At 40.1% G+C, this 21,003-nt stretch overlaps 1 protein-coding gene across 2 annotated transcripts in view; it reads right to left on the bottom strand.

The window, feature by feature from the left end:
- ARHGAP18 (Rho GTPase activating protein 18) overlaps window positions 1-21,003 on the bottom strand; it is a 95,257-nt gene that overhangs the window by 39,560 nt on the left and 34,694 nt on the right. The gene's annotated exons all lie outside the window — the stretch shown is intronic.

The raw sequence follows: 21,003 nt of genomic DNA, 5'->3' as shown, positions 1-21,003 counted from the left end.
ATTGTCAACAAGCAAACCAAGATATTAAAAATTACTTTGAGTATCTGGAATGTATTTTCAATTTACTCTTTCTGCTATATATATTGCCCAATCTGGAACAGCACAGGAGTCAGTCTTAAAAGTAAATAATGAATCCAAGTTCAAGTGATCCTTGTTACACAAACCTTTAATTCAACTCTGAACAGTCACGCCCACAAAATTCATGGCATGTGTCTTCCTAGAATCACCACTTAAAGAATTTTGCAAAAGTGCCTTTCTGCCTGCCTAAATTCGTACAGCTTGACAGTAAAATTACTGTTTCCCTTTGCTATTCTGGTCTTATTTTTTATTAATATTTACTCTGGTATCTATGACCTTAATTACAGCTGGGAAAGGACAATGTAGAATTACTGCAGTTACAGTTTGTGAAGTAAACTGGGGAGTCCAAATGTTTAATAAAACCATAGAAACTATTTGTTTCTATCTTGCCGCCTCTTTGGCTGAAAGCTTACCATTTTTATAGTTTGACATTACTGGTTTTTGGTTCACCCTGCCAAATGTATATTTGCTAAGGTTTCCAAAAGGATCTTTCATCTTAAATATAGCTGTGGCTAGAAAAAAACCCCAAAAACAACAAGCTGAAACCTCTAGGTCTCATTTTGACCTCATTACATCACTGGCAAAAATGACCACTGACCTAGTAAAGAATTCAACTTAAAAAGGACAGAGGTTGTAATGATGTCACTGAAGTTACAGGTCACCCTTAGGGTCAACTACACCAAATCAAAAGCCACAAACTGAGTCAGAGTACCAGTTGATTAAATAAGTAGTGTCTGATTTAACTTCAGAGTTATGCCTACTTTTTGTCAAGGTAAGATTGGACATGATGATCTTCAGTGATCTTTTTCTAAACTAAGTTACTCTACTACTGTAACAGTATATCAAAATTCTTCCTTGTATTAAAAAAAGCACTTCTTTGTATTTCAGGAAGATACAGAGTCCTATATGACTGAATTTGTCTCCATATTCTAAAAAAGAAGACATGGTTTGGGGGTAAGTAATAAATACCACTTATTCCTAGAGAAAAAACATATCAAAGACCAAGCATTGTGAATTTATCACAATGTAAATACAGTAAATTAAATCCTACCTTCCTATCTAGCTGACTTGGCAAGTTTATATAGTATTAAAACGAAAGTCTCTTGTCCTTACATTTTATCTCAGGACAACTGACGCTTGTTAGCTGCCCCTAGGTAAAAAAGCCATGCCTTTCTCTCTGAAGATAAGCTCCTTGCGTGTCCAAGTCACAAATCCTTTCACACCAGACATGCCTGATTCTCTGATAAGAAACACTAACCATTTGGACTTTGCCTTTAAAAGTAAAGAGCCTTATGGAAGGACTATGAGTTTCTACCCATCCTGTCTCTCTGCTCCAAGTGTAAGTTAATAAATGACAATTAATCACCAAGCTAATATGCACCTCAACACCATTGCTTAACCTGCCCTTACTTGAAAGCCCAGGGGAAAAAAAAACAACATTAAGCTTTTGCATCAATGGCAACAATAGCATCATGCTACTAGTGTATGTTACCCAATAAATACAATTTCTCCGTGTAGCTACCTCAATTCTTAAACTTCTCCTGACAGGTGTGTCCCATGTGTGACCTGTGCTGCTTGTGAATTCAACATTGACCATTGCAGAAAGATGTTCATGGAGTCACAGCAGTGTCCCCAGCAGGCAATCTGGGTGCTGAGTGTGGTCAAAGCAGGTCAGACTTCCCAGGCCTTGACCAGCCTTGCCTCCTCCTTCAGCTAGAGGTGCTCAGGGCAGACTGGGTCTCTCTCACAAATACACTCGGGACATTTGCACTGCTGCCTGAAGGAGGTCAGATTTCAGCTTATCATCACTCAGTTTAACCCTGTGGAGCCACTCAGCAGCTCTTGGGTGGCCTTTTACCTTTGGAACAACCTGCTCTCACTGATCCACCTCAGCTGAAATTTAACCACCACCACACACCATGAAAAAAAATAAAACTAACAGACTGAATACATTCCAAGCATGCACTCTGAGGGGCTGTGGCAGGCTGAGGTGGGATAGGCTCCAATGTGCCGTGGCTCTGTGCCACACTGACAGCGCAGAGCTACTCCAATCCTTCTATAAAAGCAAGGCTTGTCACCTTCCCAGACTGAGTTGTGTCTCTGAGAAGAGAAGCCTGCGTCCTGAAATGCAGAGCTGACACTCCGCACAGAGCACTCAAGGCCACTTTCAGGCTCCTACGAGCATTTGCTGTACATCACAAACACTCCATTAACTCTCGGAGACAGTGCCCTGCCCTTCAGTCTCTGGTCACAGGGCTGCTCTGCTCGACCAAACGTAAGGGGCTTTTCTTGTAAGGCTCCTCCTGGCGTGACCTTTCCACCCCTCATTAACAAACCAATACAGCAACTCCTAATTTTGAGCAGGCAGTTCTGCCACGTCTTGTTGTGAAAGCCCTCCAAGACAGACGGACATCAATGACCAGGGGATCCTGATGAGAAATATTCATGTAAAAATCTCACCACTCTGCTGTGAATCTCTCCTTCAATATCTGTGTTGTTTTAGGCCCATTCTCAGCTGCCAGACTCAACCCCAACCCCAGCAATGCTTGAGCTCCTCACAAGCCAAGTGCCACACCACTCCCACTCAGCTCACTGATTCCTTGTCTTCCCTCATCAGACTCAACTCCCTATCCCCAGTTTCTGTTCAGACTGCAAACCCTTTCAAAGCCATCTGCATATGTTCATAGCCACAGTTCACATTTCTGCAGGCTAGGACAGAGAGAGGCTCAGGCTCGGAGAGAACAAGTGCTAAAGCTCCATCTGACAGAGCAGATCAAATCTTGTTTTCACTTTGTTTGGTTCAAGGTTTCTTGCCTTGCATACTTCACCAGAGAAAGACACTGATGAAGCAGTATTTGGTGCATAATCTGCACAGCAGTGGCTCCAGGCATCTTCATGTCTGTCTCTCCTGTGAACCTCTCCCTGAGTACAAAAAAAGGCACAAACAAGACCTTTTGAGGATAATGAGGACAGTGTTGATATCACAGACTTGGTGTAGATGAGAAAGGAAAAAATAATTTAAAAATTTCATTGCATATGGAAAAATAGGCTGCCAATTAAGATTTTATTTTTAGATATCTGTTGACAAGAGCAAAGAACATGGGTCTTCTGCTGTGACCTTCCACTAAATTCAATCCTTCTCCAAACTTATCCTTAGTAAGCACTTGTTGTACATTACACAATAGAAATCCTGAGGTGGAAACATGTTAAGGCCAAGAACAACAGAGAGGAGAAGGGGAAAAGCAATCAGTAATAATATTATAAGGAAACTGAAAGTGAGAGATCTTTTTAAAATAATTAGTCCCACATTTATAGACTCATTAAAAATTATTTTTAAAATATTTCAAGTGCCCCATGTTACAAACTTCGAAATTTTGTAGAAAACTCCTTTCCAAAAAACTATCAGTAGGAAATAAATACAGCTCATTTAAAAAAAAAGCTATTACTGAAGTTGCAGAAAACAGGTTACTTCTCCAGCACATTGTTGTTTTCAGGTGTCCAGTTTATCTATTTAAAGTTTGAAAAATGCAGCTGCTTTTCACAAGTATCTTAAAGGAGATCTTTTTCTTTCCCCTAGAAAATGTAAGGTACTGCTAACACACGCAGTCACTTGAACCAATTTTCAAGCATTTCAGACTGCTAAATAGCAAGCTTATTCACCAGCAGTTTCTTTACCCCCAGAAAACTCGTATTTCCATTAAGGTCTTCACTAACAACACACTCAAACCTCATCAAAATCTTATTACCATCTATTTTCACTTACTTGTAAATAGTTTACCCTTCAAATAGCTTTACAGGGAGCAGTGTAATACTCTCATTTCTAAATGGCACAGTCAGTTCTGACCTCTGATACTCAGACACTGCCCTTTGCAGCCGATGAGATTTTTGCCTGTTTATCTCAGTACAAAACAGAGCCTCCAGGTATAAAACTCATTCCTCAATATAGTTATTGCAGTGTCTTACCAAATTTAATCTTCTTGTCCCACCCACCAGAGATGCATTTTTTTATTGGAAACATCAAGGATGCGAGACAAAGCACTCCAGGTCCTCCAGAAGGGAGCCATTAAAAACAATTTTTTAATGAACACCATTCATTATATTTACAAGGAAAAAACCCAGATTTGGGTTATTTTACTAAGTACTGATGTGCTTCATGTGGCAAGTACTTAAGGGAGAAGAACTGCATGCAAATATTTTCTTCACAGCCTTTCCTTTTGTGACCAACTGTGTCCTTTCTCAGCCTTTAAGAAAATATGACTCTATATTAATCACTGATTTATGCCATAATAAAAATGTGGGGTTTTTTCCAGTTCTGTCAACCTGATTTTGATTTCATCAAAAGCCATTTTATAATAGTGCAGTTGTCTTTATTTCTTATCTTCTTCCCTGTGAAAACTAAATCTCCCGTCTGTTCCACTGCCTTTTTAGCAATTCATTACTGATATTTGTCACATGTAAACTACAACAGCCAGAGATGAATCAGTTAGTAAGGTGCACTTCCACTGACATTTCAGATAAATTCACTTTGCAGAAAGCTAATTTTGTCCTTAATCCCCTTTTTCTCACTTGAGAATGAAGGACTATGTTGTGTTCTAGAACAGTGAGTGATGAGAAAAAATATAACCTTTGTAATTTTTGTAGTGCTAACCACTAATCTTGGATCTGAATATAACCTTTCACAAAAACATAATTGTATAGGCACCATAACTGCATGGTATTCTTATATACTATATATATGTGTATGCATGTATTAGATGTGTAAATATACTGAAAGGCAGAAATACTAAAAGTAAGGATACTCATCGTCACAAAAACTAGGGAATACAAATGTACTGTTGAACCAAATATAAAAGATTAACACTGCTAAAAGAGATGGGCAGTTCCTCTAACAGGATTATTGCAGGAATGCTCACTGACTCTAGGAAAGGACAAAATCCAGCTACTAAATAACGTACAAGTATGAAGCAAAAAGACACCAGTTTCTATAATCTGTTATTTTCTTCTTGGAAAGAAAGGCAACAATGGATGAAACACAAGTGAAAGGGAGGAGAGGGAAACACCTTTTCAGCCTACAATTCAGGAATTTCTGTACAGGGTCCTTTTATCTACCTACTTTTGCCAAATTTTGGAATTCAAAATTCAGGCCTAGATCTTTCCTGAATAAAAACTTTCATACCTATATAAAGTGTCATGAGGGCAACAAGGGAAAAGGCCATCAACTTAATTACTGGGTCTAATCTCAATTTGGATTCAACTCTTTGGGGTTAAACAGATATGGTCCTTTTCCACAGCTGCCAAACAAAATATATGAGAGTTTTAAACACTGTCTTTAATTCAGTGTTCTACAAGACTAAGAGTTTCCCAAACATTTGTTTTTATCAGCCAATTTCCAATACCAGTAAAAGTACAGAAACTCACATTAAGTGTGTTGGGTTTGGGGTAGTTAATTTTATTCATGGTGTCTAGGATGGGGCTGTGTTTTGAATTTGTGCTGAACACAGGGTTGATAATATAGAGGGGTTTGTCATTGCTATTTTGTCATTGGTTTTGTGTTATGGCCTTTTCTGCTTTTTGTACTGCCATGCTGGCAGGGATGCCAAGAAGAGGCACAGCTGGGACAGCTGACTCAAACTACCCAAACGGATATTCCAGACCATATGACATCATGCTCAGTATATAATGTGGGGAGAAGAAGGAGGAAGGAAAGGATACTTGGAGTGATGGCGTCTGTCTTCCCAAGTAACCATTACATGTGATGGGGCCCTGCTCTCCTGGGGATGGATGAACACCTGCCTGCCCATGGGAAGCAGGGAATTAGTGCCTTGTTTTGCTTTGCTTGCATGCATGGCTTTTGCTTTCCACATTAAACTGCCTCTGTCGCAAACCCATGAGTTTTCCAGCTTTTACCCTTCTGATTCTCTCCCCAGTCCTGTTGTGGGGGAGTGACTGAGTGGTGCTTGATTGCTGGCTGGGCTTAAACCACAATATCAAGCGATGTAATTATTTGTCAAACTGAACTATTACATATCCTTAAACTGTACACTTAAAATACAATGTTTGGTCTTAAAAGTGTCTTTAAATCCTAGCCATTAACCATTGCTATTGGAATTCTTGTACAGGCAATGTCTTGAGCACTGCTGCCCTTCAGACGCATTTTCTGGCACTACAATAAACTAGCACTTAGAGTTACACAAAACAACAAAAACGTATCTGGCTACAGCTACATTACAGCAGCAAATTCTGCAATGTCCATGCAAAGAGAGTCATAAAAGCTATTAGAAGTATTATTGCAGCCATACATTGAGCTGATACTGAAGTTCACTGATTCTGGACATCACACCAAAACATGCTTAGATGTGTTAACCTGATAAACAAGATACACAAAGAGAGGGGGAGAAAAAAGGGGTGGGTAGCTGGCTCAGAGAGGTGAAGCCTGCTGTTCAAACTCATGGTGTAAATCAGAGACTGAAACAAGAATAATTCTCAGATCTCTGGAGTCTTTCACCACTGGACCACTGAGTGTTAAAGACTGAGATCTGACCCTATGGCATATTGCAAGACAGATAAAAGGAAGCTTTGCTGTTGTGGGTTTGTGATCGACTCCAGCACTGTGGCTATAAATAAAATAGCACTCTCAAAGAACAATTATCTTGTTGACATAGGAGTTACAAAGTACAGTAATCTGTGTAAGTAATTTTAAGTTTGTACAAAGGCTAGCTAGATTGAAACAACTAAAAAAATGCCTATGAGTACTGTGGTTCATTTTGAAAACTATTTATGGAGCAGTCGCATCCATGAGATGCTGTGCCCTTAAACATAAATACAGGACTTCTTAAGTTCTATCTAATTTAAACAACTAAACAGATAAGGAGAGGGAAACAGTGTGATCTCCTGTCCCACTTCTCATCCTGAATGCTGAGCTACAAGAAGTGTGGGAATAAGTCAAGCTCCTAAACCCAAAGCTCTCCCCATCCCTCCCCTGCTTTCAAGAACCCAAGCAGCACCACAAGATGCAAAAACTTAACTGAATTAATCAAGAAAGCTCTAATCCAACAGCTACAGCAGTTCCCTGGCTTCAGCTCCCCATTCTTGGTTGGATCACTGGCCTGGCAAGCGATTGCCAGACCTTCCTATAGCCATGCTGCCTACCAGAAGGGCATCCTAATTTTTCATGATTTCTAGGAAAAGCTGCAGTTTTTTATTACCAAATCACCTATTCTAGTGGTTTCAACCTAATGTTTGAGACACTTTTGACACACCATCCCTTCACACAGTATCCAGCATTTTGCGGGGCAGTTTTGAGCATTTTTCAAAGACTTCTGTTAAAAAAAAAATCAAGTTGGAATTGATGTGCCCATCAAAGCAGGTTGTCCTAAAATAACTGAATTTTGCATAAAGCCATAGAATAGTGACACCACTTAAATGAAGATAAATTGTTTTTTGCAAATGGAAATGTCTTCATCTTTTTACAAGACTTAACGTATTAAAAAGTGTTTCTATTTAATTGATAGCTAAAACCTTCCATCAAACAAAAGTCAGTATCACACCTTTCAGAAGCAATAGGTAACCCTTGAGCAAGACCCAAGTCTGGACATTCGATGTCCAGAACAATGCAAAAATATTTCTTACCAACTTTAAAGAGCTTAATAACTTTTACAAGGCATTAGAGAAACTTCAGTCTGGGCTTGTATGTCTGTTTTTCATTCTGCCTCCTAAATTTTGTCACCCATTGTAACAGCTGCATCCTTTCTTTTCTACCTTTTCTGACATTTGCTCTTTCCATGACTGACTTCAAACTCTCCTGCAATTCAGTCTTTCCAGGAAAATCATACAGAACATGGAAAAATAACAGTAAGGAAGCAATGTAATTTACAGTATTTTTTGTGAAGTGACTCTTAGCATTCCTTCTCTCCCAAATTAAATAGTTTCATTTTGGCTACTCCATAACCTTATGGAACATTTTGAATGTCAACTGCAATCAAACTTCTCCAAATCCCCCTTAAGCTCCAAAGAAAAGCCAGAGAAGCAAGAACTGAGGCAAAGCTCTGTTTTCTTTCCAAAGAGTACAAAATGATTGCAAAGAGGGTATAAAACAGTACTCACTTTCTAAATGAGCATAAAAAAGGCTGAGCAAAGAAAATCAGGTCTCTCAGGCTTTTTTGTAATACCATCAGCTGCTGTTAATACCTGCTCAAAACTGCTCTGGAGATTAACAACAACAACAACAACAACAAAAACAAAAACAAAAAAAAAAACCAACCAACCAAACAAAAAAAAAACAAACAAAAAAACCCCCAAAAAACAAAGAAAACCGAAACCCAACAAAACCAAAAATCCAGAAAACCCCATCAACTGGCATTTTAAACCGCTCCATGAATAATAAATACAAACAGACCAAAGTTAGGGTTGCCAGACTCTAAGTTTAAAAAGTGTATATATATACACTGTATTGCTTCCAGCCACATCCTCATCACTATTTATATAAGATTGTTTTTACCTTCATAACCTTATTACTTTCCCAGCCCCAGCCTGCCACTGAACAAAACAGGAAGGAAATTGTGGCAATGGCACAGGCTATTACACTTAGCATTCTAATCCACTACACCAGAAATGGGAGATTCCAGATATGATGCCAAAACTTAGTCTGCCTGCACTATATGCAGCACTTCTAAGAAGATTAAAATATTTTACGACATTTCCTTTGACAGGACCTCATGTTCCTACACAGCCATTTGGACTCTGTTTTTCACTTCTGATGAGATAAATTATAATTATAGTAAGTCGATACATATACATACTCTATCTAAAATGAATAATAAACTCACCTTGAATATTGTGTGCAGTTTTGGTCATGGCAATATAAGAACGATATTAAACTATTAGAGAGCATCCAAAGGAGGGCAACAAAGATGGTGAAGGGCCTTGAGGGGAAGCTGTATGAGGAGTGGCTGAGGTCACTTGGCCTGTTCAGGCTGAAGAAGAGGAGACTGAGGGGACACCTCATTGCAGTTACAACTTCCTCGTGAGGGGAAGAGGAGGGGCAGGCACTGATGTCTTCTCTGGGGTAACCAGTGACAGGACCCGAGGGAATGACCTGAAGCTGTGTCAGGGGAGGTTTAGGTTGGATATTAGAAAAAGGTTCTTCACCCAGAGAGTGGTTGGGCACTGGAACAGGCTCCCCAGGGAAGTGGTCACAGCATCAAGCTTGTCTGCATTAAAGAAGTGTTTGTACAACACTCTCAGGTACATGGTGTGACTCTTGGTCTGTCCTTTGTAGGGCCAAGAGTTGGACTCAATGATCCTTTTGGGACCCTTCCAACTCAGCATATCCTGTGATTGGTGGTTCTGATACAGATCAATGGCACCCCATGTAAGATGTATGATGTAAAATGATTTATTAACAAAAGACGGGCTAGAACTATAACATATTCACTTTTGAACAGTTGCCAAAGGAGTTATTTGCTATGCCATCTCAGGTTGTTTCAGGAAAAACATGACCTTGTTCCACTCCACGCAAAGCAAGAAAGAATTCAGGATTGACAAGTACAGCCATAAAGCCTCTCCCCACAAAATGATTGCACCAGCTGCATTTCCTTTTTTCGGGGGGGGGACTGCTGCATTCCAGTATCCAAGCTGTCCAGCTCAGTGCATGCTTTTACCTTTATTCTCCAACCATAAAATGCAGAAGCCTGCTTTTTCTTTTAGAGAAAGGTGAGTCGCAAGGACTCAGATGTGGAGATTATTTAAAACCCAAAACCATTATGACATAACATATTATCAGACTTGCAATAAAATTATCACAATCTAGCTAAACTGAGAAGTACCAGAAGAAATTGGTTTTGGTTTTTCTTCTGTACTGACAAAACGAAGTAGACCACATTGTCTCAGGTCCTGACATTCTGACCCTCTTAATTCTCATTCGAATGAAGACTCTCAGAGTCTTAGGATTCACATTCCTATTTTTTGCACATACATACCCATTTCTCTTCAAAATCATTCATTTCAGAAAGAAAACCAGCTATTCCTGGGAGAGTAAAATCCACCAGAAGGGAAAACAAGGGGACAATGGAATGTGAGTGACCTGTATAGGTAAAATCACAAAAGTGGCACCACACCAGAAGCCAGTTTGCAAGTCATGCACACCTTTGGGAGAGCTGGAAAAGCTCACACAATCCCATGTTCCACTGAATGAAAATAGAAGTCAATTTCCAGACTCAACAAACACACAGTATATTTCCCTTATATTCAACCCTAATTGTTTAAACCTAAAGTAAAAAAAAAAAAAAAAAAATTGCCTACCGTATATAAGGAAAGGAAGTATCTCACTTGAATCTCCTTCGTGACATTTTTGGCTCTGTCCCATGGTCAACTGACCTATCTTTCTCATTCCTTCCAAATGCCTTCTGTATCACCTGGCTTCATATGGGCACAGATGTTTTCCTCTGCAGTTTTGATTCTTTTCATTCTCTACAATTCATATCAATGACAAAAACATATGCAAAATATGTTCCCTGTAACCACCCTCATGCTGCTTATTGGGAAAATACTCAAGCATATAATACACATTTTAAAAGTACACTTTTTTTTTGTAATCTTCTAAGAGAACCACTGGAACTAATCTTATTGAAAGAAGAGAATAAAGTCTGTGTGAGATCACTTCAGGCTCCACAAATATCAAAGAGAATAAACCAGGAAGTGAAACAGATACAGTATTTGTAATTCCATTATTGAGAGGCAGAGAGGAAAGATTTAAATAATTTATTTTTCTTTTCACACTGGAAAATATAAGCATGGCAACAAAGCCCGATTTAAGATATCCTGGCAAATACCAAGATCATTTAGTAAAGTACAGTTAGAGCCATGAAATGATACTAGAGCTACTTTTGTGCCTTTAAAAGCAATTAGTTCTCTAAAATCATTAGCTCTTACCATTTTAAAGGACCTCCTAGTTAGGCCTATAACCCTGTTACTTGCAAATATAAGGCTTGCAGCACAATTCAGTAATTTTGTTTATGCTTGAAGGAAATTGGCATGCATTCATAGTCAATTTATTACAATATAATCCTTACATTCAGAATAAATTGTAAATTAATTTTTATGAGCATTCCCAAACAAGGACATTCATGCAGGAATCTAAAGACATTTTGTAAGGAAACTGCTTTCATTGTCCAAACAAACCACCACCAAAGACCCAGTCAGACAAAGCAGATAAATGTGCTCTCAGAGAAGCTGCACAAGAGAGGGACAGGAGGAAGCAGGAAGGGCTGAGGAGGGCAGCGTGTGCAAGGCGGGCAAGCACTCAAGGATTCTGAGGGATACAAATCTGTTCAGAAGCAAAACATCAGAGAGATGCTTAAGGCAAGGGGATAGGAGAGAGGGAGGCCTCAAGGACGCTGCAAGGAATGGACGATCTGGGTTTAGTTCAGACACAGCATAAGGAAAGCGGCGTCTGCAAACAGCTTCAAAAGTGGTGGCTGGGATTTCACCTACTGCCAGAGGAGCTGGAAGTGCTGCACATGCCTCTCTGCACAAGGCAAACCGGCCCTGAGAAAGTCCTCTAGTAGGAGCCAGGCTGGGCGTGCCACAGCAGGAGGAAAGGGCAATGCAGATGTGCCCTGATCCAGCTGTTTCCTCCACACCCCCTTCCCACAGACCCACGGTACAAAGAGGGCAGGGGAGAAGTCCACTGTCACCTTAGCAAAAGGGAAGACTGAAAAGGGCACTTTTACTTTTTATCTTTCAGGGCAACCACTAAAGCTGTGAGTCTTTGCAATGTCTCCTTCCCTACCAAATTCCTTCTTCTCAGCAAATATTCCTGGGAAACACCTGTTCCAGGGGTGCAGCAGCTGAACTGTCTGCAGTAAGAGGACTGCAGACCTTTGCTAACTTATGCTCTGTTACCTACAGTAATGAGCACTTCCGAAGGCTAAGTGTCCTATGACCAAGCAAGGAACTCACTAAACAAAATTACATTAATATACTCCTTCCCTCCTCATTTTTTTGGGTACTTCTTAAATGTCTGCAGACAACCAAGCAAGCAGAAAGCAGCTCAGGATCACAGATCTTTCCTCTCACCCTTTGTTACCACCTTTGTTTTCTGAACATCAGCAGAAAAGGCATAAAAACATGTATTTTTTTCAACCAGGGCCCCTGCAAAGCTTTACTGGTAGTTGTATATATTGGTATGTCCCTTCGCCTACAAATTAAAAATACACATGTAGAGCTACCAGTCTGAACATACAGATGGGTTGTGTGCAAGTTTGGAAGGTAGCCTACCACACAGTACACTCCTGTGCTACCTGTCCACAAGCTCTGAGCACCAGGGCTTGAATACAAAACCAAAACTTCAATGGAAGGGATTTGAAAGAGCTTTTGTTTTGTTCCAGGAGGGGGGTGAAAAAAAGAGAACATAATACAAACCAAACAACAGAGGGAAAACAGACATGAAATGAACACTGGGAATTAAGAAAAAAATATACAAAACATGCAAATTAAATATCGATCATTTAACAGAAACAACTGTTCAAAATGAAAAACAAATCCTAAAAAACCCATCTCATATGTATTTTATTATTAGTTGATCGTGATTTCACATATGTAGTCCTTGTTTCTCATTTCCACTAACAGCATTCCATTTTTTTTTTCTTTACTCTTAAATGTGATTCTTTTTGGTGTAAGCAGTCTCCATTCCATGTGGATACCTAGGCAGTGAGTTCATGAAAACTTAACATGGTCAGGGGAGACTGCTGTCATACTTTAAGGCAGCAAGAGGTAACGTACAAGTCTGGTCAGAAAGGGAAATATGACATTCACTACTTGTTCTGCAGGTGAAAAGAAAAAGTGCTACTACTAAAATGAGAAAAAAAAGAGAAAGCCAGAAGAGCTCTTACCAGCTTTAGTTTAAATTCACTCATCAAAGAGGATATAGATGGGGACTGCAAGAACTCTGGTATTTCTATATTAAGTACAGGCAGTAAGTTAAAAAAAAAAAAAAGTCTGTTTTTAGATTTACAAATTATCTAGATGATAACTCTTAATATAAATTATTTAGGAAAATCCTTTGTTTTCCTCCCTAACCAACACCCCTTTCTTAACCAACATCTTACGAACATGAAAGATACTGGTTTCTAAGTCAACATACAGGTGCCCTATGTGGTTTTTCAGCTGATAACATTCTCCATGATTATTGTACTAAAAAGATATCAGTCTGTTTTGGAAGATATCAATCAGTTGCATGAAACAACGTGAATTTAGCTTTTCAACATCATTGCATCACTAATATTAGCCATAACTCTTACTCTGCATTCCCAAACAAAACACTTCAGCGGAGGGCTAACTGCCAGCAAAAAATGTAAGTAAAAATGACATTGTACTCTTAACTTTCCCCATGAATCTAGAGGTTCTATCCCCACCTTCAACTTCAGACATTTTCCTTTGCATAAACAGGGCAAAAATAGCACCTATTTGTAATACTAAGTAGCTACAATTACAGATCCCAGTAATAATCAAGGAAAATGAAATACAATGCTTCACATGTAACACATTAAACCTGAAATAAGGGACAATCCACATGCAGATGCTTCTATAAATACAAATTCATATTTTCTTTTGCCATGTGTGCACACACTGTGTACAGAAGAACAAGAGCAATGTTAAAGCACTCCTGAGTATTTCTATCCATGATTTTTAGTTACAGGACCAAGTTCCTCATGCTAGACAGCTGTACTTCCCATTATGAGACACATCTACAAATGAATACCATATGTTCTTATACGATATAATATGTACACAGGGAAATAAAAAACATTTGCTGCATGCAATATTAAGTCATATATGAAAACTCCATTTCAATTAAATTGAAAACATCACATTATGACAGTGACCTAAGCCTGCAATTTGGAGGGAAAGGGTAGGCAATGGGCGGGTGGAGGAAGGGAAGGAGCCCTGAATGGGCCTGACACCTTGGTGCACAGAGCAGAGACATTTCTAGGCAGGTGTGAGGCAAGCAAGAGCAGAAGCTGCAGGACACCCCACGAGTCCTTCACTCCCAGCTTCCCAGCTGCACTGCCTGACCACTCTGTCCTGTCCTCAGCCCGCATGACACCTCACCACACTGGGCAGGATCCTACTGGCTTTCCAGCACTGAAGTGATCACCCATACACCCTAAAATTTAGGGAACCAATACATAGCAACAGTGAAGGGGAGCTGATGAGGGGACTGAACATCCTCTGAGCTCAGGCAGGGTGACACAGTTAAGTCCCTTCCTACCAAAGGTATTAAACTCCTTTCTAATACTGTCTGCACTGAAAATGCCCACTTGCAGTCTTAAAAGTTTATGTGGATACAAGAAATATTTGATCACATAAGTAGCCAATTCTGTCTCAGAGGATAAAGAATAATTCCTTTGCCAAAATAAGGCACCTGGACAAAGTCATTTGTAAAGAACAATAGAAGTGTTGACAGACTGACATAGAAATGGAATCACACACTTGTCAGCATGAAAAGGGTTTTAAACTTACAATGACAGTCAACAGAGCAATAGCAATTGATGTAGAAACTCTGTAACAGGAAATTTACAACACATTTAAACATAAAGATGAAAACGAGACTTTCAAAGAAGGACAAATGTTCGGATACCTAAATTATACTATTTTCTCAATTCTCAGTTCTCTAAATGCAAAACCGGTGTGTGTACTTTACAGCTTCTGCCACCCTTGTTGAGAGTTTTCACCAGAGGTGCTCCAATCTCCTTTGTCTTTGAAAGTCAGGAAGGTCCAGTGAAGAATTTAGGGATATTTTCATTGATTGTGCCCTCTAGGCAATTGACTTAATTTTCCCTTTTTTGTTGCATTTGGAAGTAAATCAGTTAGAATTATTTGTACAATGCCCTCTCAGAATAAATATGACCTTTACTACCAAGTGTATACACTATTGTTTTGAACAATGAGGTAATGAAGCTGCCTCTTCACTAAGAGCACCAAAGCAGTGCTTTGGCCCCAGTTCCTTCTTTGCTCACACAAGCTTCACTCCTGTGCAACCTCAGAGCACCCCAGGGAGCGCCCCCAAGCACGACACCTCCAGGCCACCTCACCTCACATGAGGCCAACACTTCTTGGAGCAGTCTAAATCCACACCCCAAAACAACCATATGCCAGACCCTGGGATCTTCCCATCCTTACCAGCAGACTCCACCAAGACAGCACGAGCAGTAAGGCAGCCAGCCTGTTGTACATCCAGTCCAATTCAGGAGAAGGGCAAAGGTGCCTCTTTACTAAGAGAGATTAAATGGGAAATTGCTACCAGGACTCTCAGAGGATCATGTGATAACATTGAGCAGAGCCAACTAAACGTACAACTGAATCATGCCATCAGCCCAGTGCAAAAGTTAACTCTCTGAGGCCAAAGCAGAGAATAATTCTTTATTCAGAAATAGTGATGGGTCTACATCCATGGAAATAGCATCAGCATCACCTCAGCTCTGCACCTCCAGCCAACAGCTAGGCTTTCTTCTACCAGCAGACATCCAAAATAACACAGTCACCTTTTGAGTTAAGCTGCTTCCCAAAAAATATTGCTCATTAATCTTGACACAGCAGGAGACTTCAATTCCCAGAACTGTACAAAGGAATTGGGATGGACCTCATCATTAGCTTTTCCTTAATCCCACTTAATCCCAGAGGCAATTAGTATCCTAATGCATCCTATTGCAAGGCACCCTTTAAGGGAACCAGAGTATACAGGTCACATCTGTCCACCAGCCTGCCATAGCTGGATATGCCAGACAGATTGCCCTTCTTCCAAACTATCAAGCCAGAGAATCAGAGGCCAGCAGACCCTGGTGTACCCAGCTGAAGAAACATGCAAGACATGTTCCTCACATCTCCTTAACTGTAACAATTTTCTCAGTGTTGTGAAAAGCTCACTCTGGCAGATAACAAGTAGGCAAACTCCCACCTGCCTAGCAGCAGCAGGTTGGTGACAAACATGCAAAGCAGATGCTCTGAGAAAGCAAAACCTGTGGCATGAGGGATCCTCCATAATGGAAAAGGACAAAGCAATATCCTCTTCTCCTCTTAGGGTCACAAGCTTCCTCTGTAAGAAACTAAATGGATATGAATCTCCTTTCAGCAGTCTGGCACGGATGAATGTCCCATGACAACTCACTGTAGTACCACTCTCACATTCTTATCTGATGGCAACCAGCATGAAGCAAACTGAATGATACATGGACTCACAAAGCTTGAAGAGCTTTTGGTGATGGTGGACTTCCTGAGGTAAAATTGCCAAGCTATTGTTTGACCCGGGAGGACTGCTATCAGCAATGGATACATTGTACTAAGGGATCAGGAAAAAGACCTGGGGAACTCATGCTCTGCTCCTCCAGAGCTAGTGAGTTCAGCTACAGGGCAGCTCGCATATCACTAAATTAAAGTCTTTTTCTTGAAGATGACAAGGCACGTTGGGAGTTATTTTAAGTCATTTCCTTGTTTAAAGTACTAGCATAGTTTCTTGAGAGAGTGGCAGCTTGAAATGGGACAAAGGATCATCTCTGCCTAGCTAACAACAAGGCACACAACCAAAGTAATAATTAACAATAAAAATCAAAGCTTTAAAATACTACAATTCCCTCACTGGTTGCTGTGCAAAGTATTCACCCCACTTGCAAAAGTATCTTATGCTTTTAAGATATGTTTACCTGAAGGGTTTTAATTTTCCACCTTAAGTAAAAAAATCTAAATTCATACTAATATTTTGACACTGATCAATTTCATCAGTCTTCAGAAGAATCTTGCTATAACTCAAACTACAGGTAAGTGACTAAGAGTCCTTAACACCAGATAGAAAATCATTCCCTAATGATAAAAAGACTATATTGGCATAAATGTATTTTTCAATTAAAAAATAAGTAATGCATCCAAAAAAAAAAAAAAAGAAGGAAAGAAGGATAAGCACAAAACATGTTCAGCAATTCCAAAGTCCTTCAGCCCCTCCTGGCCCACTCCCCCCAGTTTATATACTGAACATGACACTCTATGGTATGGAATATTCCTTTGTCCAGTTCGGGTCAGCTGTCCTGGCCTTGCTCCCTCCTGGCTTCTTATGCACCTGCTCACTTGCAGAGCACAGGAAACGAAAAAGTTTTGACTTACAGTAAGCACTACTGAGCAACAACTAAAACATCAGTGTGTTATTGACATTATTCTTGTACTGAATCTAAAACACAGCCCTGTGCCACCCACTAGGAGGAAAATCAACTCTCTCCCAGCTGACACCAGGACAGCAGATGTGACCTTGATTCTTCTATTTAATAAGTACAGTATGTCTTCCTAGTGATTTGTGCAAGATAATCTACCTGGAGAAATATTTCTTAACTATTGAAGCTCCTTTGGATCAAAATTGAATTACATTTTTATGTTTTGGGTTTTTTTATACTTTATACATTTTTATATTTATGTGACAAAATTTGGAGGGTGAGAAAGAAATAGGGGCTCAAAAAACCTCAGGAGATTAACATAACAGAACACGATACAAAAGGCACCAACCTTGTCCAGAATCAGAGGTTGTGCACCTGTGTCCACACCCTACCACACACAGGGGTGAAAAATGAAATCAGAAAGCTAAAGACCAAGGTAGGATGAAGGGAAGGTTTCTCAGCCTAGGCTCAAACTCACATGAATACAGCTACACAGCTGTCTGATGGGGTGATGCTGGTGCTGGGCTACAGTCTGAGCACAGTGCACTGGACGTGTCACTACTCAGCACATCCCAGTAATCTGTTTTCTAGGAGGATACCCAGCACTCATACAGGAAGGAACACTCCCACTGCTAAAAGACAGCCAAGAACGTGGCTTCAGGCTCCTACAAATTTTTACACACAAGCTGAGATTACAGTACTCAGTTTGAAAGGTTTGAAAAAACTGTCATTTCAGGTTGCTTATGCTGGGTGCTTTGTCACCCTGTTTCATCCCATTCCATCCCATTCCATGCCCCACTTCTCACTGTCACAGCCCTGTGCTGACCACCAGTCTGGCTCCAGATGTACTTTTTTACCCTACCTAACTCTTACCTGCTAGCTAACCGCATCTCACCTAGCAACTTCTGCAAAATCATACAACCAAAACTGAATTTGTGCCTAATCTGAATGTCAGAGATTAAGTATACACATATATTTTAAATTAAGAGAAATTTTAACAACCTATACTGAGGTGTATTTACTGAGCTCTATATCAAATAGTTCTGCAAACAGTCATGAGCAAAAATATGTAAGCGAATGTTTTTCTTACCCTCCCTAATATGGGATGACAAAGCCTTCTGAAACAATCTCTTCAAAAACTCAAGCAAGACCCAAAAACCAAAATGCAGTGACAAATCACACGAATTTTAATACCATACATCTTCATAAGCTGTTTTCTAATTTCAAGTCCAAAGTGCCAAATACCAGCTTTCACAGCATGAAGCTCATTGTTTCCCATAAACTTTCATAAGCAGCTCCTACTTACTAGGAGAAAAAAAGATTGTGTTAGTTTGTTCTTGTATGTACCATCCACAGTAAGGAGTTCAAACAAATACGGTCCCTTTCCTAGCTTTCATCTCAAAGGAGAACAAGTACCACAGTGTAAACACCCTTTTCAGAAAGGGGAAGACAGGCACTGGACAGATGGTTAGATGTTTTCATTTGTACAAAGTATTATCAACTACTTGTATTTGTAAAATGTCCTTGAAATTTAATATCTTAGTCTTTTCTACTCTTAAACCAGAAAACATCACAGAAATGAAAAGTCAGGTTGTGTTTCCTATAGGAAATCATGCAAGCTATTCTGATTATACTTCTCATTCCCAATACTGTTTTCATGCACTACCTTGGGCACTAAGAAACCAAAGCAATCTCTCTAGTGCAAAGTTCAGAGCAAAGAAAGGTGTGTTTAAACAAGGCACAGATCAGCAAGCTTTCAAGAGCTTATCAATGGATGACCAACCAGTGCATTTAGAAACTGCACTTTCATTAACCTCGTTAAAGTCTGTGGGAATCCAAGCTGGGCTTTTGTTTCTTTTGGTGAGGCAGGCTGCACAGTGACATGTGCAGAGGGGAAGGCAGGTTATCAGCAGCTCTGTAGGAGGAGTGCAGGTGTTCCCTGCACTGTAATGCACCTGGATTCCAAGGATCTGTTCTCACATCACAGCGTGCCTTCTGCAGGCAGAGGCCGTGCACATGACTAAATCACTGAACAGCATGAGTCAGGACTAAATGAGCTGGAGATGAAGCTTTAGAGTGGTTGTTAAAGGACAAGCTGTACGTGAACTGACTAAAAACCTGCCAGTAGGAAGTTAAGCCATCAAATATATTTTCAACAAAACTGAACCAATGGAGCTAAATGATATCAGATGAGCCTCTCACAGGATGTGGCCACAGCCACTACTAGGACTCATAAAAACGAGTTAACTTGTCAAATTACAGCCCCACAGTGATCACATTAAGCTGGCTCAGATGTAGGCTGCTGCCAGAGGATTCTGTCAAACCCCCCTTTCCTGTGAGTTTCCTTCACTTCCCTTGTGCCAACACCATCACTGATGCAGTAACTTGCTGAGTTAGATTAAGGAACTAATCTGCCCAAAAACAACACTTGCAAAAAATATTGCTTTCAATTGAATTTTTTGTTAATCCAGCTTGACCTACTTCAGTCAACTCAGAAATGCCAATGTGAGGATAATAAAAATATTAGGAAGGTATAAGTGAGAGACGGAAAGAAACTCTACTTTCAGTGGTGTTCCCCACTCTTTTCAGCCCCCATTTATCTCAGCCTAGTATGACCATGACCTGCACCCACCATCACTGCACATCAAAACTTCTGCTCATTCAGAACAAGCCTTAGGAGACAGGCTGAGTGGAAAGAAAAAGTTTCATCAAATATTGTCTCTTTTCAACAGAACATGAAGACATTCCTCAAGTCTACCTGAAATACAGGCTTCTCAGGAGAAGGTAACACAGGCAAGCTACCTGAATGAGTCTAGCAGGGCATTAAAGCCCAGCCTCTGACTGAATTATAATGATGGGGACGACCACTCCCACAATGATAACACCATTATCAGTGTTCCCTTATCTAGCTGTGGCAAAGGCAAGCAGGCTGTGAGACTCCAGAAGCTACACTATGGATCTGTAAGACCTCCCATCTTCTGAGCAACTGCTGAGAAAGAAAACATCTTCCACTGGACTGTAGTAACCATAGCTCTGGTGTCCTGCTGTGACTGGCCACTGAGCCACAGCTCTGTGTGAGTGACAGCACTAACAGGGCTTCCTCTCTCTTCAGTAGCCAAAGCTTCTGGTTATTGTTCCAAGCTTTGTATCTGGAATTACAGACTCGTAACTACAGCTATAACCACAAATATTACATGAATTCTTGAGCTACTGCAAGCCTATTTCTGCAGCTAAAATCTAACCTTGCACTTTCTTAACCCAGGGGCAAAGTTACCTCTGGCTACAGTAGACTCCTGGACCTTGCTGTTGTATTTTATTAAAGGCAGAGAATTTCTGATAGAAATCTGATAGAAATGATACTTCATCAGTGGCCTTGAGTCCCACCATTGTTCTGACAATTACTTACAAATCTGTTAAAAACCATCAACTGATTAAAAACACTAAAACTTGAGCAATGTACTTTACTAAGCACTTATTGCTAAACATTGACCAGACAATTCTCACACATCATCCTAATTATTGTCTTGTTTTTCAACTAGCGACATGAATTCAAAATATCTGACTTCCCAAAGCCAGAGTAAAATCTGTCTGGGTGTTTAGGGACTGCTGGACTGGAAGAAGGAGTTGGAGGAATGGTAAATTAAAACCGTACTGATGCTAAATCAAGAAAAATGTGCTAACTGTTCTGCTGCAGTTTGGCACTGAGTATGCATGATAAGGTATTTATTTA

The sequence above is a fragment of the Corvus cornix genome, chromosome 3 (assembly GCF_000738735.6).
Source record: "Corvus cornix cornix isolate S_Up_H32 chromosome 3, ASM73873v5, whole genome shotgun sequence".
NCBI lineage: Eukaryota > Metazoa > Chordata > Aves > Passeriformes > Corvidae > Corvus > Corvus cornix.
The sequence above is the reverse complement of the archived record's forward strand: the minus strand, read 5'-3'. Positions and strand labels throughout refer to the sequence as shown.